Genomic DNA, 21,185 nt, shown 5'->3' on the forward strand with positions numbered 1-21,185 from the left:
AGTCATGATGGGAGTTGTAGTTTTGCAACAGCTGGAGGGCCACGAGTTTGACATCCCTGCTGTAGGTGTATTCTCATTTTAATAGCTGCTGACCCAGGCAGAGTTTGTGCAGTGCAGGAGTCAAGTAATAGGTCAGGGCAGGTGGCACAGGATCAATATGGAGATCAGGCAGAGGTCAGGATAAATGGGGTAAATTCAATCCGGTAAACAGGCAGAGGTTGGGCACAGGCGGTCAGAACAATACAATAGTGCACCTTTGTGGGACCAGACAAGCTAGGAACCTTCCCAGGGAATGCTACCATCAACTGAGACATATTATCCCTTAGGGAGTGAGCACCAAGAAGCCACAAGTGGCCTGCAGTGTGGAGCAGTGGGGGGAAAGTATTCTGGTGGCTCACACAAAAGCATCTAAAGTTGGACCTAATTTCTCATCCAGCACTTTGTTACATTTAAATATTAGACATGATTAGTAAATCCGCCCCAATGTTCTAGAGTATCTTGTGTCCATTTACATGAGTCCAACATAGACACAAAAATTCATGGACAGTGATGTCTATGTTATTTATGGGGTTTCAGGTTTCTGTAGATCAGGAACTTTTCCATATCTACAAGCTGATGATTGTTGAGCTTGAATGCATGGTGAAGCCTTCTTCTTGTTTGATGTTTCTTCTTCTTGTGAAATATCTTCTCCATCGCTGGTTATCGCCATGGAACATGAGGTTTGTGAAACCTCCACTTGAAATATAAGAATTTTGAGATAATTTCCATACTAAACATTTGAAGGCCTTGCTGTAACAATGTCTCTATTGTCATTGTAAGGAATGCTTGCATATATACAAACCTGTATTGTAATGAAAATGAGCCTCCATTTTCCTCCTGAGAGAGGACTTAAGTTGTTTGTCCTTCCTATCGTCCACTTTCACCCTATTATTATGGAAGAATGTGTTGTGTTTCTGTTAAGAGCACAAATGAAGGCGTGAATCAGACTGATTTTATTACATGTGAAGTCAGTTTCCTGTGAACCTTTCACTAATATGTCACATATTAAGTTAAATTGCGTCTACTAAAAGTTGCAGAATTTAAGGATTGGCGTGGTAATTCTGTGCAAGTTATATTTCCAAAACTTTTTTCCAAAAAGCTTATGGTCCATGGTACAAGAAACACTGCTCTATATTTTAGAGATCCAATGTCTTACCCTGGGTTCACACCTGAGCGTTTGCGATGGAGCGCTCTGTATGCGTGATTGTACGGGTGTTTGCAATCGCGCATACAGAGACAAGCGAACGCCCATTGTCGCGCGTTCCCGAAAGTCTATGTACGGGAACGCGCGACAAAACGCCCCAAAGAAGCTCAAGAACTTTTTTGAGCGTCGGGCGTTTTAAAGCGCGATCGTACGCGCTGTAAAACGCCCAGGTGAGAACCATTCCCATAGGGAAGCATTGGTTTCTCCTTGTTGAGCGTTTTACAGCGCGTAGGAACGTGCTGTAAAACACTCAGGTGTGAACCCAGGGTTAGTGTTATCCAATTAAGCTGCATTGAAAGTGGAGTAGGTGGAGAAACGAATTACTTCCTAATTACAAAAATATTAAATATATATTATAAATGAGGGACTGGGGTAAAGGTTCTTAAACATTTAAAGAGGACCTGCCGCCATGAAATGGAGTACTATCTGCAGGCAGCAGGTTATCGAGCAGGAGGAACTGAGAAGATTGATATATAGTTTTGTGAGAAAAGATTCAGTAAAATGTGTAATTCATACATTTAAATGTCTGCTCTTTCTGACTTCATTGTTCACGGGGAGATGTTATCAGTGACGGATAGCATTTTCTATATTCATACTTAGAGTGCATTTACACCAGCAGATTACCTGACCAGTTTCTGTCCAATCAGGCGAATGGTTGGTGCGTATAACAAAGATCTGTGTGTGTAAACGCCATCTGGCCAAGACGAAGCCAAGGCGTTGAGGTGTTCTTGGACCCCTTGCCCCACGCTCCATCAAACATGTCCGGAAGGTTGGTTATTGTCCTGACTTCGGTTTTTGCTATATTTATTTGGGTCTTTTTTTCCTTATGTTTCTCCTGATCCTACAGCGACTTAGGAGTGGTTAATCCTTTGAGTGGGTATGTTACTTCACCCCCTCTGTAGCATTAGGTTTGCTATGTAGATGTGATATTATTATTTCCTGATATTATTTGGATTGGTAGAGGCTTGCCTACCTTTGTGTTATGTACATGTATTTCCATCTTTTGTGGGAGCTATATGGGTGCTTTGGGATCCATACTCAGTACAGCGTTTGTGGATATATTTCCATATCTAGATGTTTTTTTCCCCCATTTTACATGATTGATGTCTACATATTTATTTATACAAGGTTTTGAGTCCAGCTTATTTTTTTCCCTGTTATAGAGTTTTTGTGTAGGTTGTTGTTCAATTAGAGCAGGCTGTGTAATATTGTTTTTTGAGGCCTATTTGTTTTGTGATTCTCCTAGGTCGGGCCTACTATCTTATGCGTATGGTGGAGAGAGATTTGGCATAAATTCTAAAGGCTCGATCCTTCGTTATCACGGAAGATAAGCCACTGAGAGAGGTGTCTGGCACTGTCTTACTCCCCACTCCTCATTGTTGTGAATACATATATGCTCAGCCTTGCTTTCATGTGTATGGGGGTGGAAGCAACTCTTAACATTTTTTTCCAAGATATCTTTACTGGATAGGTCAACAGTATCTGATCAGTGGGGGTCTGACACTTGGGACCCCTGCCGATCAGCTGTTTGTGAAGGCACCGACGCTTGCACTAGCGCCACGGCCTTCTCCCTTCTCACCAAGCACAGCACCGTACATTGCATAGCGGCCGTGCTTGGTATCACATCTCAGCCCCATTCACTTTGATGGGGCTAAGCTGCACCTCGTCTGTGTGACCAATAACTGTGATATCACATGTCCTAGGGAAAGCTACGAGAAGGCAGCAGCACTACTTCGAGCGCTGGTGCCTTCTCAAACAGCTGTTCGGTGGGGGTCATGGGGGTAGGAGCCCTCCCATCAGATACTGATGACCTATCCAGAGGATAGGTCATCAGTAAAAATTTCTCTGAAAACATTAGTGTATTGCTGGTTAAACGCTGGCATAAACGGAGTGTTTGGCCGACAGTTCAATATGTATGGGGAGCTCTTGACTCCCTCGACAGACGATGTCAAGGGAGAGAAGGATCGGGCAAACTGAATTTTTTTGCCAAAATCTTTTGTTCCTCCGGGAAAGTCTGGCAGTGGCCCTCTCCTCTGAGCCAAGTGTGTATGGGAGAGCATTGGCAGAGATAGTTGTCAGCCAAAGTGCATGGTAGTCTTTACTGTCTTGCTACCTCATGAAAGTGTATGACCGGCTCATGGAGGCTTCCTTCTTCATATGCCATTTTTGGTGTGTCTCGCAATATCCTGCTGCACTTGTACTTTAGACCATTTCTTGCATATTTATTAAGCATTTTAATAAGTGATATGGGCAAGATCCATGAAAGTGACACTCATGTCTCATTTCCTCCGATTAAACTGCCACATTGCTATTAATTATCCCCCCTCATCCGTGTAACATTGTCTGTGCACCAGTCATTATGGAGCAGGAACTTTTGACCTGATAATCTTGTGCTATAAAAGATTTTGTAACTCATTTCTGGTCTACTGCCCAATCAGCAGTCTCATTTCCAGGCTAGTACTGAAGCACTATTGTTTTCTGTGACTGTTGTCTAGCGCTCTATTCCAAGTGATTTAGAGTGAAAATTGATGTGTAATTTTAAGACACATTCCTTAGCATGAAAACTGCTCGCAGATGGCATCCTGGATGCTCTTGGTAGCCAGTACCAGCGCAACATGCACTCAACCAATTAAAATAAATCGACAATTAAAGGGGTTCTACCAGGACTGATAAAAAAAACGAAAACCCGACATCATATAGTACATGCCAGTCTCTTTATTAAAAAGCTAGAACCAGCCCTGTGCCTCTCATGGATCCAGAGATTTCCCCATTCATTGCTCCAGTTGCTCTGGCAGACTTATTTCCCGCTGGCAGCTCAGGTGGGCAGCATGTCCTCTCTTAGGGGCAATGTCCCTTTTCAGGAGATGTGTTCTTCCTGTTACAGTTCTCTCCCTGTAACGGTCACAACTTCTAATAGTAGATACGGCTGGTAGCAGTTGAAGGATGGAACTGAGCGTGTGCGTCCACCACAGTAGGTGGACATCTATGTTATTGTACATTTGAAACACTCGGAGGCGCCGTTATACATAACTCATAAGTAGGCAATTTTTGTAACAGAACGTACGGTAACTATTTTTTTCCACGTTGATTTATATTAATATAAGAAGGATGGAACTGAGCATGTGTGACCAACTCAGTAGGTGGACATGCATGTTACTGTACATATAATACACTAGAAGGTGCCATTATACATATCTCATAGGTAGGCCATTTTCGTAACAGAAAATAACTCGCTTTTTCATTTTGATTTATATTAATATAAGATTTAATGTCAGAACGACCTCTGTAAGTTTCCAAGCCAGTGAAACATGGAATTATTCCTACTATGTATGATCATCTAAGAAGATGTGGTGGTCTAACTATTCTGCTGTCCTTCTGTGCAGATGTAAGATGGCCAACCTGGTAATCTTGGCAAGATCCGGTAATTACTGTATCTAATAGTAATGGCCGCTGCCAGATCCTTGTCTGATGCCAGAGGCCAATACATTGGGCAGGTTGGAACTTTCTTGTCTAAGATTGATTGCATCAGATATTCCTGGCAGCCTCTTACAGATGTAGCAGTTCTAAACCTGAATGTTATATCATATCACAGCGTGATAACATGTCACAACAGCTATTGCGAGCCATTGAAATAGTCAATTAAAAGTTTCTTGCCATTTTTCACAAATAAAGATGAGGATTGCTACATCTGTATCTCCCCAGCCCAGGGTACTTTCACACTTGCGTTGCTGGATTCCGGCAGGCAGTTCCGTCACCGGAACTGCCTGCCAGATTCGGCAATCTGTATGCAAACGGATACCATTTGTGGACCCGGATGCGGATCCGTTTGACAAATGCATTGAAATACCGGATCCGCCTCTCCGATTGTCATCTTAAAAAACGGATCCGGTATTTATCCTTTTCCCATTTTTAAAGGTCTGCGCATGCGCAGACCGCAAAACTGGATCAGGTTTTATGGAACACTTGAGCCGGATCTGGCATTAATGCATTTCAATGTAAAATAATGCAGGATCCGGCATTCCGGCAAGTGTTCCGGAATTTTGGACGGAGAACATAAAACCGTACAGTGACTGAACTGAAGACATCCTGATGCATACTGAACGGATTTCTCTCAATTCAGAATGCATGAGGATAAAACTCAGTTTTTTTCCGGTATTGAGCTCCTAGGACAGAACTCAATACCGGAAAAGTTTAACGCAAGTGTAAAAGTAGCCTTAGAGGCTGAGCACCTATTGATAGGATAGGTCATCAATATCAGATCAGTGGCTGTACAACACTCCATACCCTCCCAGATCAGCTGTTTTGGGCAGATGCTGGAAACTATACAGTGGTGCAGTGATCCTGTACTCGAATAGAAACTGAGCTGCAGTAACCTGGCATAACCTCTATACAGTATAGATGGGGGGGGGGGGGGGCTGGGTGTTCGACCCCCACTGATCTGATATTGATGACCTAATCTCATATCTAAAGGGTGTATTAGGCTACTTTCACACTCGCGTTAAAGTTTTATGGTATTGAGTTCCGTCCTAGGGGCTCAATACAGGAAAAAAAAACGTTTCAGTTTTGTCCTAATGCATTCTGAATGGAGAGCAGTCTGTTCAGTATGCATCAGGATGTCTTCAGTTCAGTCACTTTTACGGTATTTGGCATGCTGCAGTATTTTCTCTGGCCAAAATTCAGGAACACTTGCTGGAATACCGGCATTATTTTCCATTAAAAAATGTATTAATGTTGGATCTGGTACCAAGTGTTCCAGAAAAACGGATCCGGTTTTCCGGTCTGCGCATGAAAAAAATAAATACTGGATCCGATTTTCCAGAAGACACTAGACAGACTGATACGTGAAAGTACCCTTAGACACCCAGATCAGACAGACAATTGTCGGGAGGGAAGCAGTGGTTTGCTGGCGGCAGATCGTAATTACACAGCACAATCTGCCGCCGGCAAATCCTGATCTTTGAGCATGCTGAAAGATATGGATTGCCTGATGAACGAGCGTTTGCAACATCCGCTGACGGAGGCAGACCCATTCAACTTGGATGGGTCTGTGATCTATCCGCACCGAACATTTTTTTTTTGCGGTGTGGAGGCACGGAGAGAAACCCCACGGAAGCACCGTGAGGTTCCATGCCTCCGCACCGCACAATCCGGATTGCGTACTCATTCAAGTGAATGTTCGTGTGCATGAGCCCTAGTGCTGATTTGTCTTCAGGTCTATTAGGCTTCCTTTATGCATCATTTTAAAGGTGTTTTATCAGTCTTTTTTCAACCTCCAAAAAAATTCCTGAAGGAAAAATTGTCTTACCTAGAGCATGTTGAGTTTTCACAAAAACTGCAAAAACACAAAAAACACAAAGCACTTATTGAATGATATAACTGAATGATAGTGAATGTACTGATATATATACTGTGACTCTATAGACTTTTAAATAACCTCTGGCAGCATAAAAAAACATGGAAAAAAAACTGTGAAAAATGTGGCTACAAAATGGGAAAACTGCCAAAAAAGATAAACCAAAAAACCCTGTGTGAGACCAGTCCTAGGCCTTGTTTGCATGGTGTGGCTGCTATTAATATGGCTCCCTTAAGCCAGGCAGACATGGTGGAGCTTACCTAATTTTTTTCTGCTGATGCATACCACTGGTCCCAATGGAAAACTGACCAACTACATTTGAAAACATTTGCCTAAAACAATTACAGTATAAATTCAAATGGTTTGGATTGAAGCTTTCATCGTCTACGTCCAGGAATAAAATGTTAAGGCCATGCGCCTGTGTCAGCAGGATATGATCAGGAAAGCTGTGCGACCTCTGAATGAAAACCATATTGATTCCATTCACTGACAGCCAGCAGAAATCCTAACATGAGAAATTGTCACTCAAAGTGTATTAGAACATTGCAGAACCTTTGTTGCACACTGAATAAACGTCATTTGCACAAGTCCAGAAAACTTTTCTGATTCTACGATGTGGTTCACAAAAAAAGGTAGAAAACATAAAATGAGGAGTAAGATTTAGATTTGTATTAATACGGCCGATCAGATAATATCTTATTCTGCAATTTTAGGGCCGAAGCCTTTATATTCCGGTGTAATGTACAGTGCTGGTGCTGTCCTAGGTCCTGCACAGGACATACAGTATCTCTGTCGTCATCAGTTTCTTGAGGCTGATTGTCTAGGCTTGGAGATATCATTCTGTAGGTAAGGGTTTCATAAAGACCAACCCTGTGACTTATGACCCGGCAACAGTCTTAGGGCTCATGCACACGGCCATTGCCCGGCCGAGGCCATATTGCGGCCCGCATACGACGGGTCCGCAATACACGGGCATCAGCCGTGTGTATCCCGCATCACGGATCGCGGACCCATTCATTCGAATGGGTCCGCAATCCGGGAGATGCGGAACAGAGGCACGGATCGGAAGCCCTACGGAGTGCTTCTGTGGGTTTACTGTACGTGCTTCCGCACCGCAAACAAGTTGGGCATGCACTACTTTTTTGCGGTGCGGCCTGTCGGATGCGGATCGCGGACCCAAAGTTATAAAATCTCGCACATTAAATTTGGTGCATCTTTAAACCTAACGCTTTTGTCTAGAAATTCTACCGCAGTTTTATTACTCTACCCCACCACTGGAGTGAGTTTCTAACTTTTTTCAACTTTTCACAGGAAATAAATATAGTATAAAGGTAATCTACACTGAACCCATGTCCATTTTTTTTTACTCACAGCAGACGTCAAAATGTTTCACAATTTTTGCCCAAGTTGCCGCATACGACATCTCTTGTGACATTTTGATGGCAAAATACTGGCACACCGGGTTTCATAAATGTCCCTGTATGTTTTTCATCTAACTCTATTTTAAATGCTGGATTCTACCCACCTTTTATGTATGTGCTGCCAGGTTTGTGTGTCTGCAAGGAGCCCCCGAGGATCTGGAGCGGAGGATGGGAATGGTAGTGGCTCTGGCTGACACAGTAGATTGCGGTGCTTGTCCTCTCACCATTGCTCCCTAGGGCCTGGCCCTGAAAGGAGGGTGGCACCCATTCTTCCCTCAGGGCCCACCCTGATTCTGGGGGTCCTGCCTGATGGTAGCTGGTATGTCCTTGATGTAAGGTGTTTGGATAGGTGCAAGGCGGGCGTGTACAGTCCAACGGCCAACGTATGTTGTAGGAGTCAGAAAACCAGGTCAGCGTTCTTTACTGTAGTGCAAAATAGGAGTTGTAGTGCATCCAATTATAGAAAACACAATGTACAGAGTGCAATTATCTCGTAGCTAGTGATCTATGTATTTCGGCACGGATGGGAGTGATGGCACTTGTTTTACACCATCGTGCCAAAGTCTCTTTTTGGTAGAATTTATGGCCAGAAACGATACCTTAGCAACAATGGCTGTGGTGTCAAGATATGTCCAAATGTGATTGGTTTTTAATGGTGTCCCTCACTACAGCAAATTCTGAATGCCTAAAGTAGCAGGTTACCTTGCAGAGTCCTATGCTTTGCCATGCAGAATCCAAGTCCTCCAACTCTCTCCTTTCTCTCTTTCTGTGGATCTTGCACAGATCAGTTAGTCTCCCAAGCTTTCTTGGGCCTAAGAAAAGTCACTGCTTCCTTCCTCTCTGAACACTCCCTAGAACTAACTCTAACTTTGGGTGGAGCCAGCCACCACCTAGCAATCTACAAGAGCCGAGCCAGGGTTGTTAACTCTAGCTTTGCCATCCATACACAGCTGTGCTGGTTGCAATACATAACATATCAGTACATGATAATGCATAACAATATATAACATTAGCTGACACCCCCTGTGCTATTCAAGAATCAATAGGAAATATTTCTGCTCCTGAATACCATCAGATCAACACACCTGGGAGAGCTGTAAAGTTTTATCAATATACTTCTATAAAGATTTGGAGTATCCTCAGAAGTTCACACAAAATAAAGGGGGGTGGGGGGGGGGGGGACCCAATCACTTACAGTGACTAACCTGACCCTAATTTACCAAAAATAGCAAAATTTGATGGGTAAAACTCCCGTCAAACTGACTGAAATAAAAACATTTCTTTGTACCAAGTTAGCCAGTAAATAGAAGGCAAGTAAAAAAAAAAAACTACGGAATCTCATTTTGTATCTTCCATCAAACTGACCGAACCATAGATAAGGATCTACTCGAATGATTAAAATCCTATGTGGTTGCCCCCATATCGTCAGGAATCCCCCCATGCTATTTATACTGTTCTCTATGTGGGTTCTCCATGATTACCTTTTGCTTGCAATCATGAACAAGATCTCCCTGCAAAATCGTATATATAATAGGTACTGCACATTGTGATTACAAATGATATTACATTGCAGAAAATCATATGCAGAAAATGATGTGATTTTACATGGAATTTTATGCAATATTGCGGTTGCATACAAGTGAATGTACCCATGCAATGTCATGCCACCTCATAGGAATATATTATCATACTAGTCTGCAATCCCATTAGTGCAATAAAATGGCTGTTTAGTAGCACTTGCCTCGGACCTGCTGCAAAGGTACAGTTTATCCCTTGAAGAGGAGCTGTCGCCTATCCTGACATGTCTGTTTTAGGCCTCTTGCACATGACCGTATGGCTTTTTTAGTATTTTGCGATCCGCAAATAATGGATACGGATGACGTCCGTGTGCATTCCGTATTATGCGGAACCGAACACCTGGCCCTTCATAGAACAGTACTATCCTTGTCCGTTATGCAGACAATAATAGGACATGTTCTATCTTTGAACGGAAAAACGGAAATACGGAAACGGAAGGCATACGGAGTACCTTCCGTTTTTTTTGCGGATCCATTGACATGAATGGTTCCCTATACTGTCCGTATACGGAACACAAAAAACGGAGCATAAACGGAAAATGAAAACATTCGTGTGCAAGCGCCCTTAGTAAATACTTGTATTTTCCATGAATTATCACTTCTCACAACTCTGTGTTTTGCCGTTCCCCTGTTATTCTTCCTAGAAATGGAGGACTAAATTGATAACTGGGTGTTACCATTCTCCTTGTTAAAGTCATACATTTCCTGGGAGAATAACAGAGGAACAGCACAACACTAAATTATAAGAAAAAATGCTCCAGAACTGTTATATTATTACGATCTATATTTATTACTATATTTATATATTCATTGTTATATTATTGGGATTGTTGGGAATAAAATGATTTAGTGAAACAGACAGGTTAGCAGAGGTGGCAGGCCCTCTTTAAATGGTTTGTATGAGATTAGAAAGACATGTTGTCCAGAGATAGCGCCACTCTGGTATATGGGCTGTGTGTGGTATTGCAGTCCAGATCCATTCACATGAATGTGATTAAGCTGAAGTAGCAACCAGAGCCTATGGACAAGAATAGCTCTCAATATTTTTATAATTTTTCACAACAAAGAACATAAATTAGGCTAAAAGATTTCTGATACCTAAATATGGATGTACAGTAGACTGTACAGTATGAGGAATGTTCTTCTTTGTTTCATTCACTATTTTCTCAGGACTGTGCTCCACTTCTAGTTTACTCTTGCTTTGAAAGTGCAAACCTAGCCCATAAAGCTGGTCTGTACTGTAGTCTGCTACGTCTCACCCTTCCCCCAGATATTTGCTTTTGTGAATTCATTCATTTGTTAATCTTGAGTATGAAGCCGTTTTCTCTTCACTGATTTTCAACCTAACTAAATGTTACCTTCACATGGCGTCCAGGCTAATGCGCACTCAGGGGGGAAAGCTGAAAGTCAAGTCTAATTTTTTTATGTGTTAAATAATATTTTTGAGCAGAATGTGTTATTGCGGTTAATGTACCTGTGGTTGAGGTAAAAATCAGGGGTAGACTGAGTCGGGACAGCGCTAGTATCTTAAAGTATCTGGTGCATGAGTCCACAGTTAAGCTTATATTACATTATAAAATACAAATAATACTGCCATAAAGGTTCCAGAATAGTGCAAAGTGCAATGCACAAATAATACTACTGTACAATGCACAAATAATACTACTGTACAATGCACAAATACTGCCATAAACATTCCAAATAATATCACTATACAGTGCACAAATAATAATGCCATACACATTCTAAATGCCAACGCCTTACAAGGCACAAATAGTACTGCCATACACATTCTAAATAATACCTCCATACAGTGCACAAATAATACTGCCATACACGTTCCAAATAATATTACTGTACAATGCACAAATAATACTGCCATAAACATTGCCAAGAATACCATCAAAGAATGCACAAAGAATACTGTCATCCACATTCAAGTAATGTCATCATGTCATGCGCAAATAATTCTGCCATACACATTCCAAGTAATGCCATCATACAATGCACAAATAATACTGCCATACACATGCCAAACAATCATACTGTCATACACAGCTCATTTAATACCGCCATACATGACACAAAGTTATACAATTAAATACACCCCAAAATTCACCGTTGTGAACAATCCATATAATGTTGCCATATATTGCCCAAATAATTACACCTGTAACCAACATAAGACCAGCACCAGTGATTGTAGATAAAATGCTATTAAATATATAAAACTAAATATATTTCAAATATAAATATACAGATATATAAATGGAATAAAAAACAAAAATAAAAATTCTCGTTCACTTTGTAGAACCGTACGTGGGGCCCACACTTTTACGGTTTCATCTTACTGGTTAAGCAAATATAATATAATGTAGATTCAAATCAAATAAAAAAAACAGTATATAGCTGTAACAATGTATCCCGAATAGTCAGATTGTATACATCCACCTTAAGGGTGTATTACACACCGATGCTGCAGGCGATTGTGGGGAGGGAAGCGTTCCCTCTCGGCAGTCGCCAGTTAGCTAGCAGAGGACGCTGCAGCAATTACATGCAGTCATCTCCTCCACAGCATGGGAAGGAGCGATCCCTGTGCCATCGCTCGACCCCATGCAGGACAGGGGTGTCCAGGCGGCAGATTGTGATTACACAGCACAATCCGCTGCCAGCAGATCCAGAACTTTCAGCAGGAAAGATCTGAATTGCCCAATGAATGAGCCTTTGCATGTTCTATATTGTGCGTTTTTCACGCAGCCCTGGCTTCTGTGAAAAACGCATTGCATCCGCAAGCAAGTGCGGATGCAATGCGTTTTTGCACTGATGTTTTTTTTTCACGTGCGTGAAAAACGTATCAAAACGCATTGCACACGTGTGGAAAAAACTGCATAACTGAACGCAATTGCAGACAAAACTGACTGAACTTGCTTGCAAAATGGTGTGAATTTCACTAAACGCATCCGGACCTAATCCGTCACGCTCGTGTGAAAGAGGTCTTAGTAACCACCGCACTTGCTTCCGGATGCAATGCGTTTTTCACTGAAGCCCCATTCACTTCTATTGTACAAATTTCACGCTGGGAAGTCCATCTCACCGTCCTCACAGGTCTTAAGGGGATGCTGCGCCTTGCAGCTTGTTCGCTGTTGTCGAGAGTGGTCTGAGTGGCGCACGTGCTCTCTCTCCGCACGCCATACCGCTACAGCTGATGTCTAGGATTCCCCGGAGTTTACTGGTCTAGCGATATCGCTCCATGTACTGTCCACAGCTTAGTGCCACTTCACCATACAGTGTTATAGATGGAATTTTGGATACAGTGTTCACACATCTAGCAGTTTTGATTGCACTGCACTTTGACTGTCAAGGTAAGGGCTCATTCACATGACTGTATGTATTTTGCGGTCCGCAAGAAACGGATCCGCAAAAATTATGGATGACATCCGTGTGCATTCCGTATTTTGCAGAACGGAACAGCTGGCCCTTCATAGAACAGTACTATCCTTGTCTGTAATGCGGACAATAATAGGACATGTTCTATTTTTTTGCGGAACGGAAATACGGAAACGGAATGCACACGGAGTAACTTCCGCCAAAAAACGGAATGGATATGGAAAGAAAATACGTTTGTGTGCATGAGCCCTGGTCAGTTATTTCCATCAGTTATTGTGAGCCTAAGGCCTCATGGACACGACAGTTTATTTTCACGGTCCGCAAAAACGGGGTCCGTAGGTCCGTGATCCGTGACCGTTTTTTCGTCCGTGGGTCTTCCTTGATTTTTGGAGGATCCACGGACATGAAAAAAAAGTCGTTTTGGTGTCCGCCTGGCCGTGCGGAGCCAAACGGATGCGTCCTGAATTACAATGCAAGTCAATGGGGACGGATCCGTTTGACGTTGACACAATATGGTGCCATTTCAAACGGATCCGTCCCCATTGACTTTCAATGTAAAGTCTGGAGTTCTTTTATACCATCGGATTGGAGTTTTCTCCAATCCAATGGTATATTTTAACTTGAAGCGTCCCCATCACCATGGGAACGCCTCTATGTTAGAATATACTGTCGGATATGAGCTACTTCGTGAAACTCAGATCCGACAGTATATTCTAACACAGAGGCGTTCCCATGGTGATGGGGACGCTTCTAGTTAGAATACACTACAAACTTTGTACAAGACTGCCCCCTGCTGCCTGGCAGCACCCGATCTCTTACAGGGGGATATGATAGCACAATTAACCCCTTCAGGTGCGGCACCTGAAGGGGTTAATTGTACTATCATATCCCCCTGTAAGAGATCAGGGCTGCCAGGCAGCAGGGGGCAGACCCCCCCCTCCCCAGTTTGAATATCGTTGGTGGCACAGTGTGCGCCCCCCATCGGGCTCCCCCTTTCTTCCTCTATAGTTATAAATCGTTGGTGGCACAGTGTGCGCCCCCCATCGGCCCCCCTCCCTCTATAGCAGTAACAACATTGGTGGCAGTGTGCGGCCTCCCATCTCCCCCCCCCCATCATTGGTGGCAGCGGAGTTCCGATCGGAGTCCCAGTTTAATCGCTGGGGCTCCGATCGGTAACCATGGCAACCAGGACGCTACTGCAGTCCTGGTTGCCATGGTTACTTAGCAATAGTACAATAGTAGAAGATTCATAGTTACCTGCTTGCTGCTGCGATGTCTGTGTCCGGCCGGGAGCTCCTCCTACTGGTAAGTGACAGGTCTGTGCGGCGCATTGCTAAAGAACTGTCACTTACCAGTAGGAGGAGCTCCCGGCCGGTCACAGACATCGCAGCAGCAAGCAGGTAAGTATGAATCTTCTACTATTGTACTATTGCTAAGTAACCATGGAATCCAGGGCTGCAGTAGCTTCCTGGTTGCCATGGTTACCGATCGGAGCCCCAGCGATTAAACTGGGACTCCGATCGGAACTACGCTGCCACCAATGATCGGGGGGAGATGGGAGGCCGCACACTGCCACCAATGTTGTTACTGCTATAGAGGGAGGGGGGCCGATGGGGGGCGCACACTGTGCCACCAACGGTTTATAACAATAGAGGGAGGAAGGGGGTCCGATGGGGGGCGCACACTGTGCCACCAACGATTTATTACACTAGAGGGAGGAAGGGGGGCCCGATGGGGGGTGCACACTGTGCCACCAACGATATTCAAACTGGGGAGGGGGGGGTCTTCCCCCTGCTGCCTGGCAGCCCTGATCTCTTACAGGGGGATATGATAGTACAATTAACCCCTTCAGGTGCCGCACCTGAAGGGGTTAATTGTGCTATCATATCCCCCTGTAAGAGATCGGGTGCTGCCAGGCAGCAGGGGGCAGTCTTGTACAAAGTTTGTAGTGTATTCTAACTAGAAGCGTCCCCATCACCATGGGAACGCCTCTGTGTTAGAATATACTGTCGGATATGAGTTTTCACGAAGTGAAAACTTACATCTGAAAAAGCTTTTATGCAGACGGATCTTCGGATCCGTCTGTATGAAAGCAACCTACGGCCACGGATCACGGACACGGATGCCAATCTTGTGTGCATCCGTGTTCTTTCACGGACCCATTGACTTGAATGGGTCCGTGAACCGTTGTCCGTCAAAAAAATAGGACAGGTCATATTTTTTTGACGGACAGGATACACGGATCACGGCCTCGGCTGCAAAACGGTGCATTTTCCGATTTTTCCACGGACCCCTTGAAAGTCAATGGGTCCGCGAAAAAAAACGGAAAACGGCACAACGGCCACGGATGCACACAACGGTCGTGTGCATGAGGCCTTAACCTGTACTGGTTTTGGCTCACAATAACTGATGGAAATAACTGATCAAATAACTGAAGTGTGAACACACGACTATTGTGGTTCCGTGGCCGTATTGCGGCCCGCATACAGCGGGTCCGCAATACACAGGGCCCCGGCCCGTGTGCACTCCGCATCACGGATGTGGACCAATTCACTTAATTGGGTCCGCAACCACGGAGATGCAGAATGGAAGCATGGATCGGAACCCCATGGAAGCACTATGGAGTGCTTCCGTGGTGTTTCTGTCTGTGCCTCCGCACCACAAAAAAATAGAAATTGCCTAGCCCACCAACACGTTCTCGGGGGTCACCTGGGGCTGCAGAAAACTCAGGATCGTATTCTACAGCTTTTTTATTGGCCCTGCATATTCAAAGAAGTGGAAGAGTTTTGTAAGTCTTGCCTGACCCGCCAGATAACTAGCCCCCAGCCAAATTTCCGTAGGCCCCTAGTACCTGTCCCGATTATCGATCTCATAGGCCCAGTACCTAAGTCTGCCAGAGGGCATCAACACATCTTAGTCATTCTAGACTACGCCACTCGGTACCCGGAGGCGGTGCCACTGCGACATACTTCGGCCAAACTCATAGCTAAGGAATTACCTGAGTAGGACCCTTTTATGTCCAAGGTGAGGAGGGAACTCTGTAATGGTGGCTGTTGAAAAGGGTGGTGGCTAAAGATGGGAAGGACTGGGACCTCCTTCTGCCCTATCTCATGTTCGCAGTGCGAGAGGTACCCCAGGCCTCTACTGGGTTCTCGTCCTTCGAACTGCTATATGGCAGACACCCTCGCGGTCTCTTGGACGTGGCCAAAGAGGCATGGGAACAACAACCCTCTCCAGTTACCCAGATGTAAGATTGGATAGAGACAGTGTTGCCTCTTGTTAGTGAGCAAATGGAGGCAGCTCAGTGAGCCCAGAGTCGGGTATATAATCGGAAGACTCGGGTCCGATCTTTAATCTGGGTGATTGTGTTTTGATTCTGGTGCCAACCGTGGACAGTAAGCTCCTGGCAAGGTGGCAGGGGCCCTACGAGGTACTCGAGAAAATTGGAGATGTAAACTACAAGGTACACCAGCCAGGGCGGCGAAAGCCACAGCAGGTTTACTTGTGAATTTACTCAAACCGTGGAAAGATATGGAAACCTGTACAGAAGATGGCCGGGATTTCTAGGAAAAGAGGTACCGGGCCCTCTGTCTGATGCAAGAGAGGCGGCTGCCACAGTAAAAATTGCTGACAGCCTCCCCTCTAAACAGACTCAGGAGGCCAGGGAGTTTATTACTCGGAACACGGATGTGTTCTTGGACCTCCCTGGATGCACTTCCATAATCCAGCATGACATTGTCACTGAGCCTCAGGCAAAAGTCAGATTAAAACCATACCGGGTACACGAGGCTCAGCAACAAGCCATATCGTAGAAGGTGCAGCTAATGTTGCAGCTAGACGTCATTGAGGTGTCAAAAAGTGAGTGGGCCAGTCCTATAGTATTGATACCCAAGCCGGACAGGACGTTGCGGTTTTGTAACGGCTTTCAAAAACTTAACGAGGTTTCCAAATTCGATGCATATCCATGCCCTGGGTGGATGAGCTTATCGAGAAGTTAGGACAAGCCTGGTATTTTTCTGTTTTGGACCTCACGAAAGGGTACTGGCAGCTGCCCTAAACGGAGGCTGCCAAAGAGAACTACCTTTATCACGCCTGAGGGGCTGTATCAATAAAAGGTCTTACCCTTTGATCTGCATGGCACCCCCGCCACTTTTCAGCGACTAATGGACATTGTGCTTTGTCCACATCGTCAGTACGCTTCGACGTACCTGGACGATATTGTTATCCACAGTACCGACTGTGCGGGTCACCGGTTTTGGTGACGCCCGACTTCAAAAGTGAGTTTATAGTACAGACCGATGCCTCCGAAGTAGGCAATGGGAAGGAGCATCCCGTTGTCTTCCTCAGCCGTAAGCTCACCCCATTTGAGACCTGGTATAGTATAGTGGAGAGAGAGTGCCTGGCTATCAAGTGGGCACTAGAATCTCTCCACTTTTATTTATTGGGGAAAAAATTCCACCTGGTGACTGACCACTCCCCTCTCAAGTGGATGAGCCAGGCCAAGGACAGAAATGCCCGAGTCACCCGATGGTTTCTCTCCCTACAAAAAGTTTTCTGTGGAACACAGGGCAGGCCGGTTACAGGGAAATGCGGATGCCCTGTCCCGGGTACACTGTTTGGTATGTGTTCACCCCCTCAGGGTTGAACAAAAGGGGGGTTGGGTTTGTGACACAGTGAGAGGTTTTGTCTGGGAAAACAGCTATCTTCCTCCCAGCATGTGCTGCTGGGCTGATTTACAGCCAGGTGAGGTCAAATACCGGACTGGATTTTTAGTTTTGGCAGTACCTGGCTGTCCTTAAATAGGCAGCTGGGCTCAGAAGCCAGGTCTCTGTGTTGGGATCTGGGAGCCTTGTGTCTGGATGAAGGCTTGCTACCTGTTTGGTGTGAAAACAGGTTGGTGCTGCTATGGTCAAGGACTCTTTGAGGCAGAATTGCCACATGGTGTGCATTACCACCAACACCGCAAGGTGACTTTTTGTTTGATTATGACTGCTTGTTTTGTGACTTGTCTAAAGTGGGAATAAAACACTGAACTGTTTGATCCAAAGAACTTGTTGTTGACGGGCCACCCGCGGGGCTATTGTTCCGAATTCATATGATCTTATGAGTGTGGGACAATAGCCCACTGGGCGGCCCCAATCTATGATGCTGTGTTCTCCCGTGTTCACGATCAATGCCGCTCCAGGATACATGACCCGGTCACGGACCATATGTCTCAGAGGGCATACGGTCGTGTGCAAGAGGCCTTAATTAGAGACACACCTGTGGATGTATTTAAATGCACACCTGAAGCACACTGCTTCTTTGTGTAGCATCATGGGAAAGTCTAAAGAAATCAGCCAAGATATCAGGAAGACAATGGTGGACTTGCCCAAGTCTAGCTCAACCTTGGGTGCAATTTCAAGATACCTGAAGGTGCCTCGTTCATCTGTACAAACAATTATATGCAAGTAAAAACAAGATGGGAATGTCCAGCCATCATATATATATTTGTTCATTTTTGTTATTGTATTTTATATCTACTGTATATATCATGTATATGTGTGTGTTTGCCTCTTTTTGCATAGTTATTAGCTTTCTTTTATGTATGTGTCACATAGAATTACAGTTCTAGGAAAGTGCTAAGTTCACTTTAATTAAACCCTTATCAGTGTATATATATATATATATTTTTTTTTCATCGACAGTCTTAAGAAAGCCTGTAATCTTGTCCGGCTGGCTGATAAAGCTCAGGGATTCCAGGCTGCATTTGTACATTCCTTGAAAGTGTTTTCTGCTGGGGAGGCTGTTGTGCTGTAAAGGTGGTTTGATAAGAGCCCTGCACCACCAACCCCAGACCTGCACCACCAATCTCCGCCATACATTATTCCATAGAAGGTATTTGGGTGTACACATAGTTTTGTACCACCCTGTACCACCATTAGCCCAAAGGAAAATTCTGACCACTTGCAACATACATTATAAATCAGAATGTCACTGCTAGACAATCAGATAGCTGAATTACACGGAGCAACGAGCTTTTAGCACCTAAGGTCATTATATAGCGCTGACATGCCTCAGCTTCCTAACGTCTGCATGAATGAAGTGAGAGCAGAGATATCGCCGCAGACGCTGAGCGATGTTACATAAAACGTACCTATTACAAGACATAAGCTATTTAGAAACGACAAAAAATAGCAAGTTCCAGATATAATGCTATTTATGAATAGTTGCATGTATAGCAGCAACATATACTGTGGCCATGTACATAAATTGTAATCATTCACTTCAATCCCTGCCCCCAATTCCCTATGTCACACAAACATTGCCCCGAACCTATCAGTATGTATTTGGGGTTCAGGAGGAACCTCTTACAACGATGTGTACAATATCGAAACTCCTGGATGGATTTCAACAGTGCTAAACCCTGATTTTACTACCCAAAAACACTAGTAGTATTTGTCATGTCCTTAAAGGGATTTTCCTGGACTTTGAAAATGATGACCCATCTTCAAGATAGATTAACAGATTAGTGGGGGTCCGACACTCCACCCCCCACTGATCAGCTATTTTGGCAGCCGGAAACTATAGAGCAGGAGTAGGCAACCTCCAGCTGTTGTGAAACTACAACTCCCAGCATGCATACTTTCTCTGGACTTCTCAGGACTCTTAGGCCCCTTTCACACGAGCGTGACGGATTAGGTCCGGATGCGTTCAGGGTGCGTTCAGTGAAACTCGCACTATTTTGCAAGCAAGTTCAGTCAGTTTTGTCTACGATTGCGTTCAGTTGTTCAGTTTTTTCCGCGCGGGTGCAATGCGTTTTGATGCGTTTTTCACGCGCGTGATAAAAAACGGAAGGTTTACAAACAACATCTCTTAGCAACCATCAGTGAAAAACGCATCGCACCCGCACTTGCTTGCAGATGCAATGCGTTTTTCACGCAACCACATTCACTTCTATGGGGCCAGGCCTGCTTAAAAAACGCAGAATATAGAACATGCTGCGATTTTCACGCAACGCAGAACTGATGCGTGAAAAACAACGCTCATGTACACAGACCCATTGAAATGAATGGGTCAGGATTCAGTGCGGGTGCTATGCGTTCACGTCACGCATTGCACCCGCGTGGAAAACTCGCTCGTGTGAAAGGGACCTCATAGAAAAAAAAATGGGGCATGCTGGGAATTGTAGTTTCACACTAGCTGGATAGCCGAAGGTTGCTGACCCCTGCTATAGAGCGTACAGTGTGGCTATAGAGTGGCCGTGCCAGGGTACTGCAGCCGCAGGGTACTAGGAGCTGAGCTGCAGTACAGCGGTGCCCAAAACTACACAATCTACGGAGCCCTCTGCTGCCGTTCTGTACATTGTAGTTTCCAGCTGCCAAAAATGGCTGTTCTATGGGGGTGCTGGGTGTTGGAGCCCCACCAATCTGCTATTGATGACCGATCCTTCGGCTTGGGCTTCCACTGCGGTGGACCCATGAAGCCGAAAGCGAGTGTTGGAGAGTAGGTAAGTATGCTTCCCTCAACAGTTCCATTTGGGTGGGGGGGTATTCAAACACTATATGAAGTTGGAAAAACCATTGAGGCCTCCTGCACACGAACAGATCCACAATACACGGGTGCCGTTCCTTGGGCATTTCGCATCACGGGTGCGGACCCATTCACTTCAATGGGTCAGCAAATCCGGAGATGCGGAATGGTGCAGGACAGAAGCACGGAACGGAACCCTACGGAAGCACTACGGACTGCTTCCGTGGGGTTTCGTCCCACACTTCCGCTCCGCAAAAAGATAGAACATGTCCTATCTTTTTGCGTAACGTCCAGATCGCGGACCCATTGAAGTGAATGGGACCGCGATCCGCTGCGGCTGCCCCACGGACGGTGTTCGTGCATTGCGGCCTGCAATTTGCGGGCTGCAGCATGACCACGGGACACACACGTTCGTGTGCAGGAGGCCTTAAGGGGACGTTCACACAACGTATCTCACGGCAGAATTTTGGAGAAGACAGCCGCTGAAAACCCTCCGGCGACTGCGTCTGTTCTGCCTTCCATACATCTCAATAGGAGGCAGCGTTGAGGATCACAAAGCTGTGGCTTATGGGACGTGTCCCTTCTCGGCGTGGCTGCAGCTTTAAGACGCTACTCTGCAATCCTCAGTGTTGCCTCCCATGGAAATGAAAGGATGCGGCTTCTCGCGGGCTATGGCAAAATGAAGCGGAGAC

At 45.0% G+C, this 21,185-nt stretch overlaps 1 protein-coding gene across 1 annotated transcript in view; it reads left to right on the forward strand.

The window, feature by feature from the left end:
• LRP2 (LDL receptor related protein 2) overlaps positions 1 to 21,185 on the forward strand; it is a 199,620-nt gene that overhangs the window by 18,647 nt on the left and 159,788 nt on the right.

This window comes from Bufo gargarizans, chromosome 8 (genome assembly GCF_014858855.1).
Source record: "Bufo gargarizans isolate SCDJY-AF-19 chromosome 8, ASM1485885v1, whole genome shotgun sequence".
NCBI lineage: Eukaryota > Metazoa > Chordata > Amphibia > Anura > Bufonidae > Bufo > Bufo gargarizans.